The sequence below is a fragment of the Molothrus aeneus genome, chromosome 5, assembly GCF_037042795.1.
Source record: "Molothrus aeneus isolate 106 chromosome 5, BPBGC_Maene_1.0, whole genome shotgun sequence".
NCBI classification, from domain to species: Eukaryota; Metazoa; Chordata; class Aves; order Passeriformes; family Icteridae; genus Molothrus; species Molothrus aeneus.
This window is the reverse complement of record NC_089650.1, coordinates 35,921,336-35,934,506: the sequence shown is the minus strand read 5'-3', so window position 1 is coordinate 35,934,506 and position 13,171 is coordinate 35,921,336. Positions and strand designations below refer to the sequence as shown.

The 13,171-nt window shown below is 40.4% G+C and overlaps 1 protein-coding gene across 1 annotated transcript in view; it reads right to left on the bottom strand.

Moving 5' to 3' along the window:
- The window catches only part of GRIP1 (glutamate receptor interacting protein 1), a 310,641-nt gene that overhangs the window by 281,748 nt on the left and 15,722 nt on the right, over positions 1-13,171 (bottom strand). The window lies entirely within an intron of this gene.

Below are 13,171 nucleotides of genomic sequence, written 5' to 3'. Positions count from 1 at the left end.
CCCAGCCGTGCTGCCGGCACAGGCCCATGTTTATCCAGTCTCGAGGTTACAGTCTCGGGCAGCGGCTCTTTCACTCTCTGTGTCTCTCAGGGGGGGCTGCCCGATAGCTCCCGGTGTCTCTCTCTCTCTCTCTCTCTTCCACCCTTCCACCCCGGGGTCAGGCCTACCTCTCTCGGCCACATGGCTTTCCTCTCCCCCTGCCCAGCCAGCAGCTGGGCCGGGGCAGAGACCCGAACTCTTTCCCGCCGGAAACCCAAGAGAACCCTCCCAGGGGAGAGCTCTGCTTTTAACCCCGTGTTCTCAGAGGCGTGTCCATGTCCCAATGGCCAGGTTAAATGCCAATATTAAAGCCTGAATATCCATTGGCCAAAAACACAGCATCCCAAAAAACACATTTCCTGTCAAACCACCACACCATACTAGCAGGTGTTTCTCACCAGAAACACAAAGAGACCTATCGACCATCGGAACCACTCAGCCCACATGCACAGGCTCTGCTCTCCCTACAAACACAGCTCTAGCGGATAGAACTGCCCAGGCCCATGAAGTCACTCATGAAGAGAGCCTGTAGGAAATCTACTTCCAGGTCTGCAAAACATTTGCACTTACAAAATCCCATTTGATTCCAAAATCCTCCTTTATTTCTATTTACAACAAACTTACAACATCCCGTATTTTAGAACGGAGCTCCACAGTAACTGCAGACAACCACTTGATATTTCAAAGAAGCTAAGCTGAGGCCGACAAGTTTGGTTCTGAATGCTCCATAATGGCAGAAAGAAATGCTGGTGCTTATAAAAACAAAAAAAATAGCAATTCTGAGGGACTGGTGATCAGAGATGAAGAAATCTTCGTATATGAAGATTCCCACTTGCCATACACAACACAGCACACACAGCACCAGGGTATGCTATTCCCTTTCAGCCTAATGCACGCTGGAACTTCAGTAACCAAACCAGAGGGGCTACAAAGCTTATGTCTGTTTATGTCCGTTAAAATGACAGATACTCAGTCACCCTAGCAGAACCAGTACACTAAGTTTCATCAGCAATTATTTCCAAAGCCCCAGGCAGAACATTATAGAATTCCTATACCAAAAAATGTGAATGTCCCAGCTCAATTCTGGCAAAAAGCATGTATTTCCCACCCCACCTCCAATGACAAAACTCCAGACAGGAACAGATCACTATATCCTGGGGCTAGGAAAAAATAAAAATCTCCTCAATAATGTTATTTGTGCAAAGGACTTTAACCCAGCCACTGCATAAGCACATCTGCCCATGATTCACTGCCCTGCTGCAGTTCCCACAGCAGAGTTTGAAGGACTTCAGAAAGGTCTGACTACAAGCTGCACTACAGAAGACTACAGAAATACAAAAATCTTGACAAACAAAATCCTTAAAGCTGAAAAAAATAAAGTCAAATGACTAGAGATAAGGAATGATCAAGAGAGGCATATTTAATTATAGATTCAATGAAAACAACAGTTCTGCAAAAAATTCAGGAAAAAGATCAGGACTGGGTATGCTCATAGAGGAGAAAATGATAACACAAAGCCTTATTTTTTATTTGCATTGTAGAAACTGTCAAGAATTTAAAAAAAATAATTTACTGTGGTAAAGGTAACTAGGGAAGAATACATGAATTGTTTATTTATACAGCTACTGTGCTCACTATATAATTTTCTAAAAAAAAAAAAAGCAATGCCTTTTCATAATTATTGTACTATGAGAGCAATTTTTTCCCAAAGTAAAACATGGGCAAATATTAGGGTTTTTTTTAAAAAAATCATACATACATATATATTTAACCAATACTCAAAGTTTTTTAATAGGGCACTTCAGACTTGTCCAAAAACCAGAGTGGGTCATTGTGTAATACTGCTCTGAGATGCATTTCCTGCAAATAGGAAAGAATACAGATGGAACAAGATACTCAGTTCTGCAGGATCATGGGGGGAAGTCCTTAAGGCCTGAGAAGTGAGAGAAGCACTGAATTTATAAGAAAAATTTAGAAAGTTTCAGCTGCTTGACAAAGGTGTATAGGAAGCTTGTCAAACTGAAGGATGACAGGACTAATTCAGAATATTACAAGGGCTGGGGAAATTATTATGAATGACAGAATAAAATTGTTGAATACATAAATTCTGACCAAAAAAAAGCTATTTTATTATGAAATAATTTCAAAAAGAAAATGACAGAAGCATCATTGCCAATGAAAAGGCTAATACTACACCAGACAAAACTTGAAAATAAAGATAAATCCTTTGTTTCCTAGACAGAAATAATACCTTATTGATTCTTGCATAGATAATTTTTTCAAAATCAGAAAAGATGATGATCTGCTGTTAGAGGGAAGCCACCAGTAGTTTGGCAGAGCTGCATTAAGATCTATGCTAGTCAGTATATTCTTAATACAACTAGGAAAAAAAAAAGGTGACTACTAAGATGCAAGATTTGTTGACAATATTTAAATTAGACAGGAAAGTAAAAAAACTGCTTGATTGCAAAAAGAAGGTTTAGAGGTTACATTGTAAAAAGGCTGTGCACTTGGAAAAAAGTCAATCTTCATGGCACAGATAAAGTAATGGGCTCTGATCCTACTCAAGTATAATTCTGGGATTATAATCTTATTTCATCTACACAAACACTACATCTCCAGACTACTCCCAGGCCCATCCAAATCCCATCTCAACAAATGTAGAGGAGCAATGGAAGAGAAGCAGGCAGGACCTCAAAGCAAGACGCCAACTGAGTAACACCCTGTCTGTCCCAGGAGAATCTCAGCCACAGTGCCCAGGCATGGAACACAGCAAGTTGCAGGAAGCAGCTACCCCTCGTCACCTTTCCAGCCAAGGAGTGTTTCAGCCTTGGGGTGTAGGGCACATAGTGGGATGAAAAGAAAGGGCATTTTGGGATTGCATACAGTTTATGAGCTAACAAAGACCAAGCTGGACCAAGCTGGAGAGCAGAAGTGGCTGGAAGCAAGGGGTTATAGTGGGTCTCTGAGGGCCACCTGTGAGCTTGAGAACACCTGCATGTCTCTACAGATGACAGCACCTGGGGTGGTGGCTGTGGGACCAGGGAGCTCATATGTCCAGGTGCCAGCAACTGGGGATACCAGGACAGCCTCTGAGCAGACCCAGCACCTGAGCTCAGCTGCTGGCAGGCTCCTCCAAGGTGTGTACACACATACTTCCACTCCCAGAGCTCCCCCTGCTCGAACAGAAGTGTCTCAGTGCTCTCTCTGCCCGCCTAATCCCCAGCATACACACACAGTGCACATCCCTGCCTGCTGGGGATACATTTTGGCCTCAGCACCAGTGGGCGCTGAGGCATGAAGCAGCAGCTGCCTTGCTTCTCTGGGACTGTCGGACCCAGCACGATGTATTTTCCTCCAAGACAAAATAGATGCTTTCAGGCAACCATCAGCTAAATGCTTAGCAGCCACCACAAAACAGCAGGTTATTCGTTGCAGTGTGATGCCTTGCCTCCGTTATTAAAAGCTATGCAGAGGAGAGCACCAAACAGAGGCATTAACACTGCCACTAAACCCACCGTGGGCCTGCACCTTGAATGCTGCTTCCAGTTCCTGTCCTCTCCTCAGATACTCAATGGCTGAGCAGCTAATCCCCCATTGCCTGGAAAGGGAATGAAGGAGCCAGGATATAACAGTGGCTAATAAAATTCACAGGTGGCATGGCCTGCATGAAGAGTTGTACCTCTTGTGGCCCAAGAGCTAGGGACCAACAGTAGCATGCTCACAATGAAGAAATGGAAGTAGTATTCACACAACTTTGATCTAAGTCATGGGACTCTCCCACAAGATACTGTGGCTACGAAAACCCTAGAGCTTTAAGGAGAGGCCAGACACATTTACAAAAAAGAAATGCAGTAGCAGACAATATTGACATGGCAATCACCCCTGTATCAGGAAAATATCCTGAGTTACATATCACTAAAGGGTGGGAGAAGACAGATGGTGGGGTCATTACCTTGTTGCTGTAATCTTCTCAAGCTTTTCATTTTTGGCCACTGTCAGAAAGGATATAGGGTTAGACAGACTTTGGGTCTGACTCAATATGAGTAATTCCTACATTCTGTTCTTATTTTGATTTTCTAAAATATTAAAAATAGTAATGACACAGAGGACATCTGCACAAAGTGCTGATACTTTTCTCATAATGCAGATAGATCAGTCTGAAGCTTCTTCCCTTTTTTCAGTATGAAGTTCCTTTCTTAACCTTGATTGTTTTATAGATCAAAGTTAGAGAAAGAACCTACAGAATAACTGCCACATCAAGGAAAACCAACATCCTTCTCTGGGGAAATGGAAAGAGGCAGCTGGACAAAAGAGAAATGGGAAAACAATGCCAGTTTAGATAGATCTGCTATTGACAGAAGAGCAGCAATGCAGCTAAAGCACTCTTTGCCCTGCTAAACAGATAAAACAGATACAGCCGATATGAGAGAAGCTAGGTTAAGGTACAAATGCATGGGACTCCTCCCACACCCCATTTACATAGCACAGCTATAGGACCAGCTCCTATAACCTTTTAGTAGCAATCCCACATATAATAGCCTAGATTTTTTTCAGTCAGGGACTTGCAACCTCAGGCTGCCTACAGTTGTTGCAGTACAGAGTCTACTGGACAGCAAAAGTTAACACTATAAACCTCTGAATGAACACCACCTGACTCTGACAGTGAAACCAAAAATCATGATTCGTTCATTCCACCAAAACACCTGCCTTATGTGATGTAACCCCTGTGTAACAGAAGAGGTCCAGTTCATACCTCCTCACACCATACTTCGGGAGATATAAGTCTTCTCCAAGCAACATATCCACCTTGGAGAAACACAATGACACAAACTGCAACTGTTCCAAAAAATACTTAAAACTCCAGTCATGCACCATTATGTCATTAGCAAAGCAGAGAAGGAAGAGATGGGCTTTCAATCCATTCACTTTCAAGCAGTCCTCAGTTTAGGCAAAAAGCACAGTACAAACTACAAACAATTATCTAAAATGTTACAATTACACGGAGCCACCTCAGGCAAAGCTTTCGGAAGCAGCAGAGACGATTTTCCCACACTGGAGACGGCACCACAGTCATCCGAACAGCACTTCGTTACTGTTATTTAAAAGGACAGTCTAGACCGAAGACACAGAACCAGCAACTTCAAACTCAAGTTCAATGAAGTCAGGCAATTCAAATGCCTGCAAGTAAATAAGCAATAAAGGAATAGGGACAAAAAAGTGAAACAGCAAACATGCATTCACAAAACTCACTGCCAATACCGGTAGTATTTCAAAGTGCAAATCTACAAGACAATGCCTACTGATTGACAACAGCTTTCAATGAACAGACATCCTGTCTGGTCAAGCAGGAGCTCTAGTGAATAAAAAGAGACCATTAATCTACTAACGCTAGCAAAAATTAAAGGCAAAATAGAATTAAAATATATTTAAACTAAGGATATTCTTTATAAAACTTCTACTGAATACGATTTATTTATTTATTTATTTATTTTTAAAGAAAGTACAAAAAATGCTGTGTTCTAAATCCCAAATGAAGAAAAAACCTCTGATACAAACTTAAGCTCACCCTGCTTAGGGGACAACTGGGAAAAATTAATTTCCCTAAGAGGCCCACCCAGATCCTCCACAGCTTCACACAAGTAGAATTCTTTATACATACAAACCTTGACTCTACCTATGGGACAAATCCTCTCCCAAAGTTCTCCCATGCAAACACAGAAAATCAGAATTACTCTGCACCATTAGCAGAGACACAGAAACCCAAAATGGGATAAACAGTAACCTGTAGTCCTGCAATGACAGACAGGATTTCAGCATGATGGAGCAGCACATAAGGACCTCAGCACTGCTTCTGTACACTTGGAACATTATCCTCATCCCCACTTGCACTTTATTCTCAGATGGTTAGTAATAGCAGGTCATCTGTAAAAGCTTAAACAAAAGGTGCAAGAGCAGCAGAATTTTTTTTGCAGGTGGTTGCAGACAACAAAGTATTTACTTCATCCAAACTAGCAGTGAGATACTCATTGCTTTACAACATATATAGGGGAAGGAGTGGGGAAAAAGACCATGTAGTACCTCAAAACAGAGCATAGGAAGCCCTGGAAATGTAACTAGTTAGTAGTGAGACTCAGCTAATAAATGTCATTGAAAGCACTTGGCACAGTGCCATTCCTTTAACACACACATACATGATGTTCACATCACCCAAAAATGCAAACACAGCTTGCTAATACTGAATTTACAACTGAATTTTGTTTCCAGCTTGAAAAAAAAAGCAACTGGTATGTGGCCGGGAAGGAGGGTTGCCAATAACTTCTGTATGCACTTAGACATATACTGGGTGGGTGATTGGGTTTAATTAAATACATAAAAAATTAAAAACATATGAAGTGACCAAGTACTGACAAGAAGTGGGAACCCATGGTGTTAAAACATCAAAACATTTCATTTGCAGTCTCTAGCATTAAGTGTGATGATAGAGAAAGCTAGGAATTAATGAACCATTCTAACACTGAAATTAGGTTAGTCCCCATAAATGGCTAGGAGCTGATTTCAGAATAAGCAAGAATAAATCTTACCAATGTGTAGCACTAGCTACTGTTTTAATGAGTCCTTACTCTCAGACAGGACTCCTCATAAATCCTATGTGCAAAGCAGAATGGTATCCCTTCCCAAGGATATCACCCACTCCTTCTCCTTCCAAACAAGATACATACTGCCCTCCCAAGCCAAAGAGTCAGCATGCAGCAGCAACATGATTTACATGACCACAACTAAAACAAATTCAATTTACCCAACCAGTATACAGATTAAAACGCAAAGTAATTGTGTTTAGCATGTCTATTAATTAGACATGTTTCTGCCTCTCTTTTCCACAAAATATTCTATATGAACTTTTGCCATGATGCTAGCAGTTGAAGCCAGTCAAATACAGGCATGACTCAAAATACACCCACTCTAGCACAACTGTGTTTAAAAACTTGAAGTCTGTACTCTTCTTTTTAAGTGGCATACAGGTTATCTTTATTTGCTTAAAATGGAGGCTATCATAACAGCCACTTTATGCAAGAAAGAATTAGTGAGATATTTCTGTAGTGTTGTCTTTACTAGCACAATGGAAATTGCAGAAACTGAAGCTAGTTAAAAACATTGATTTCATTAAAGCTATTTTTCCTGAAGGAAGGGAGAACAATCAAAAATTTGAATTTTTGAAGTGTATCATAGTAGAAGCTGAGACTGGCTACACTGTCAGTGCATGGTGGTGAATGCAAGCCCAGCTGAAGAACAGATAAAAGTATTTGGAAAAGAAGAACAGAAGAAAGCCTACCCAAAGGAGAGATCTAAATGTTAGAATCTGTCACTTAGCCACTACAAGAAACAACCTAATACAGCCAAGTGTGTTCCATAAAGTTGCACAGGCAGGACAGGGCCACTCCAAGAGCACAGCACTCCAGTTGCAGTCTATAAATGCAAACCCAAGTCTAGCTGAGTTTGCAGCTTGTCTAGTCTCAAACAACCAGCAGTAAGCAATGATGACAGCCAAAGCTAAAGCCAGAAGCCAGCTCTGATGTAAAAATACTGTGTATGGTCTAAACTAGCTGCTTTCCTGAGCAGTACCTTCCCCAGGATTGTAACAGTGCTCAATATTAACAGGTAGAAGCACTTACAAAATTCGTAAGAAAATTTAAGACAGAAAAGGTCTACAATGCTTGCTATGTAAGCAAATAATACATGCTTAAATTGCTTTAAAAAATTATGTAATTATGACAATCTATCCCGAGTCCTTAATTCACTACACCTGTTAACTGAAATTTAGAACATGTCTGATGTGACCCAGCTCATGTTTTTCTAAGTGCTTGATTTTCTAAATAATTAAAACTATACATTTCAGAAATGCTAAATAAGTTGGGTTTGGTTTTTTTACAGCAGCACAGTCTTTTATATTTTTTTATCTAATGATGGAAAATATTTTTTTCCAAAAAATAGATTTCCAGGTAGGTGTTGTACAACAACATTTTTTTCTTTTGCACCTTTCCCAATTTCTGAATGCTGGTTTTGAGAGAATTCTGCTCATCAAATAATGCATTGCACAAAATAAAGCAATAAGCAAGCTAAACAAATGAGCCACCTCATACAGCCTTTAAAATCCAAAACATGACTTTAACAAGAAGGTTTACTGAAGATTCATAGGCACTGTGCAATTTGTCCTCCATGAGGTCAGACTGCCTAATCATCCTACATCACTACAGCACACATAAAGGGCACCCTGGGATGTTATGCTTTGTAGTATTATAAAACACTTACAAACAAGAGTTAGGATGAAAAGACTACAGAAAAACAGAACAGATGTTTTCATTACCCCAAATTTCATTCATTATCAAGCCCTTCTTTGTTTCCATTTCTCAGCAGATGCTTGAGTCTCTAGAGAACTTGAAGGATCATTTCCCAAAAAAGCTCTGAAATGATTGCATCAGGTCAACATACATTATCTTCAAATGCAATTCACACTATATTGTCAAGAACGCTACCAGAACCTGTGCAATAAGCATTCTGCAAGTTCTACTAAGGATGATGTGAAAAGAAATATCCTATTTGCTCATTTATTTCCTGAGAAATGACACACCAACTTTAGCTCACCTCTCCCTCTGGGAACCAGGACTGATGTTGTAAGAAACAGGAGAAGCCAATCCACTCTTAGTCAGACTAAAACCTTTCCAATTTTAAGATAAAGATATATTTATTCTAGCCAATATCAATGTCAATTATTGAAGTTGACGCAACTTTTATGTGCCTCTTGCTTGGCTGGATTTTAACTGGTGAGCTGAAATTTCTCATGGTATGTTCAGATTTAAATAACAAATACCTTCTATTTTTATGTTTAATAGACATTCTGCGAAAAGATGAATCCTTTATATAACATTAACTTTCTTTTCAGGCAACATTTTCTTTTGAAAGCTTTAGATATTTCCTTTTCAGCTCAGGGCACTTGGAGCCTGGCAGACTAGGCTCTATACTAGAGATTGCATGGACTTTCCAGAGAAACCCTACAAAATCACAGAATGGGTGAGACTGGAAGGGACCACCATGGGTCATCTGGTCCAACTTCCCTGCTCATCAGGTCAGCTGATGGTCAACTTCCCTGGTCATCCTAGAGCCTGAACTGCACAGGTTGCACAGCAATGGCTGACACACAGACATCGTTTAGATCTTAAATTGTACACATAGATTAAAGCTCTTATGTAGTTTAAAAATCAGTATTTTTTCAGAGTCCATTCATTCAGGGAAATTTGTCCATGGACTCACTGTCCACTGTTCATAGACAAATCTGTTGAGCAAACCCAAGCTTGGAATAGGCCACCCACTCCCATGAGCATGGGACTACAGGGACAAAGACAGGAAATGTCTGCAGCAGCAGCAGATAATGAATCTGGAGCTAAAAGGTACACATGGAAATCCATTCTGTCCATGACACAACTGTGCTATAACCAAACTCAAACATACCAATTGTAGCACAGTGCTCAAGAGCACTGCAGGAGCAGAAGCTGAGAAAACAGAAGGGGAACCACTGAAACAGGAGCCAGTATAAATCATGAACATCTAAAAGGAGAGGGCTGAAGGCTACAGGAATCAGGACTTCAGAGCAACTACTCATGCACTGGTCCTCCTGCAACACTGCCTTTAAGGTAACCTTTCATTTCTCCCCAAAAAAATCCCTTCAGCTCAGTTTCAAGACAGACTAAACCTGTCCTATCCAGTCGTCTTTTTCCTGCTTTTCCCAAAGCCTGAAAACAGCTGCCTGCAGGGATTCCCTGTACTCTGCCAAAGCCTAAATTAACCTGCCACTGAGGCAAGGGAAGCAGTGAAGAAAACCTTCCCCTACGCTGCTATCAGATAACAAGACTGGGGGAGCATATCAGCAGTGGCCAAAAAAATTAGATGATTGTTTTCATATAGAGGAATATAAACACCACACATCCAGAGTAAGAAATGTTTGTAACAGATGCACTCAGTGCAGTCTGACTACTGCCTTTTTCTAAGACAATCTTGACTTCACTCCCTTTGTAAAATTTTGCATAATAAATGCAACAATGCAAAACAATAGTCTGAATTCACTCCTTTTTTTAAAGGGCACCTAAATTTAAAAACATTTTGGAAAAGAAAAAAAAGAGACCAAAATTTAAATAAAATAGGTCTTCCTCCTTGAGACCTGTGATAAAGGCAGATTCTGGCTCTATAAATGCAAAAAGTGCAACTGACACTGGGATGATAACTGTAGGATCAATCAATTGTACCACCACCACAACCATGAATTTGCTTCCCCACTGATGAAGTCCCCTCCTCGAATTCCACACACTCCCCTCTGCCCCTTTCACCATTACGAACACTCTTCCACACTCAAAGCTCCTCTCCATGTCCCTTTTAACATCCCTACCAGGGCAGGCTAGTGCATGTTATGACGAGCTCAGAGCTACATACATGCTGACTGCCAGGCCACATGTACCAGCTATCAGCCCATCAAATGAAACATATAATTTTAGTGACTATCTTAAAGATATGTTAATTTGTACATCTCTGCTCTACTCAGCCTCCACTAGATATGAAATTTGATGATGCTTCTCTAGTATTTCCACCTCCCTCCCAAAGCATGGTTATATATTAAACTGAAGGTTTTGAAAATTTTAGTCTTGGTTGAGCCAGTATCAAGATTCAGCCTCTTGTGCTGATGCCTGTTCACTGCCAGTGGACACTGCTACGTGCTGAGACTGAGCCATGACACCTGTCCCGCTCGGTTCACATCTTCCTCTTCTCTCCGTTCACACCATCTGGACACATCCAAGAATGGAAATGCACCACCAAGAACATACACATTTACAAAGCAGTGAGCTGTGAAGCACCGCTTGAACACCACCAGTACTGCCAAAACCCAGCCATTTGTGCAGGCTGTGGCCTTCAGGCTTGGAATCCTGAAAACCCCATGCAGAATCTACTGCAGCCTGGAGCATTGCTAACATCCCATCGTTACTCCTGAGAACTCCCACTTATTTATCTGTTTATTTCCTAAGACAAATCTCCCCCTTCATGCAGTTGGTGTAAGAGTATCTTTTGTGAGTAAAGCCTCACCTCCACTACTTTGGGGAAATGAATACAAAATGGGTTTTTCTTCCTCCGACCTGTAAGGTTTCACACATTGCCTGTTTTATTCAGAAGCTCCTATTCTATTTAATTATATCCTCCCAAAGCAGAGTGTATATTAGTGTCAGGTTGCTTTGCAGGTCCAATGGGGAAATATTTACTAAAAGTGTTCTTTATCAGAGCCTGCTCATTCTGAATGCCAACAATTTTAATTAGAATTTTGGCCTTTATCAGAAACTATTTTTTTTGCATTAGATAACTCTCTCACATTGTAAGGTTAAAAGCAAGAACACCTGGATTTGTTCATGACAGTTTTTTAATATTGTTGAATTCCTCTTCTTAGAAGAGCAAGGTTGAATTGTATTCCTTCTCATGTGGAAAAAAAAAAAAAACAGCAGAATTTGTACCAGATGACCTCTTTCTTTACGATACCCCTCCAATACAGTGAAAATCAGCTTCTGGTAACTCTGCAGGAACTACTTTCTCCTGCAATGCTTTCATTATTAGTACTGCCTATTATTACTGTTGCTACTTATTCACGACATACGACTGCTGTAGGTATCTGTTTCTTTGCCAAATCTTAACTGCATTGAAATCTGTGCTAATTAACTGCCTCTAGGTGATTGTTGCTCCTACTGTTCTTGCTTCAACCAACTGGGTCAGAGAGTTGGAAGGATTTTATCATACTTGAAATAAGTGAATAAACTTGAAGTCCTATTTTCCAAAAGAGCCAGCACTTTTTCTTTAGAATATCTGCCCATTTATACACTTTATGCTAAGAATTTCAAACTTGCATCACATATGTAGCATGGAAAATTACCTGAATTTAGCCACAGTACAAAACAAATCACGAAACAATATACTTAGACTTGATCATTAGAAATAATTTGTCATGTTAATTTCTCAGATTTCTGATGCATGTCCATAAGAAAGAATTAGCCACAATCTCATTAAGCATATTATCTTCTGAGCCTGCAAGGACAAAACCGAACTTTTCCTCCAAGGATTACTGTGATTACTGCCAGAAGTTTTACAATCAGATACAGAATGTAGGTGCTAGAACATATAAAATACATTGATCCTTATGACCACCATACTACAAGCAGCTTGAAAGCAAACATGAAGAATACAGGACAACAACTTGGGGAAGTTGGAAGCAAGGTACGGAAAAATGTATTAGCCACATATGTATGGAAGATCACAAACAAAACTTGTAAAACTTGAGATTGTGGAACCAGGAGGTGTGGAGCTATTCTACTAATAGACAGGATATTAGACCTACAACTCATTGCAGAAATAGATCTGGACTGCAAGCCAGAGACAGTGACTTAAGCAAGGAAAGTGTGAGGTGTAACTAAGTATTGGCATCACAGGAAGTTGAGAACAGGGATATCTAATATTTGGGTAAAACAATAGATCTTGAGTAAATTCAGAACTGGACAGCAATAAACATTTTAATGAGGCCTGCACAGCCAGGCTGGGAGCCATCTGCTGACTGTGCCTGCCCATGTACTGGTACACAATCCTGCTGAGTGTGTGGGAGCAGGTGTGTGCCTGAGGCATGCTGTAGTTGTTTCAAGGACCATTATATAGCGATGCATGGACCAGCAGTGATTCATGAACCACAGGCTGAATAACACTAGACAAAACTACCTTTACAGTCCCTTTTTAGCATTTTGCTCTTGATTCTCTGCACCAGTTTGCCCATATATTATTGTTGTATCTAGTGGGCAAAAGCGTCATAAGTTATGCCCAGGTGAACAAGCATTCATCTTATTCAGCCTGTCTTCACCCTTAGTATAGTGCAACTTATTTATAATGCATGTCTAAAGAGGTAACTCAAGAAAGACCTGCAGAAACAACAATAAAAGATGGCAGAAAATGGGGAAAAAAAATAAGAGTAACAGAGAAAGAAAAAAGGAGAATAGGTGAGATGCAAGAGGGGAAGCAGTTCAGAGACCCTCTGCTATTAGGGAGCTGGAAGAAGAAAGCA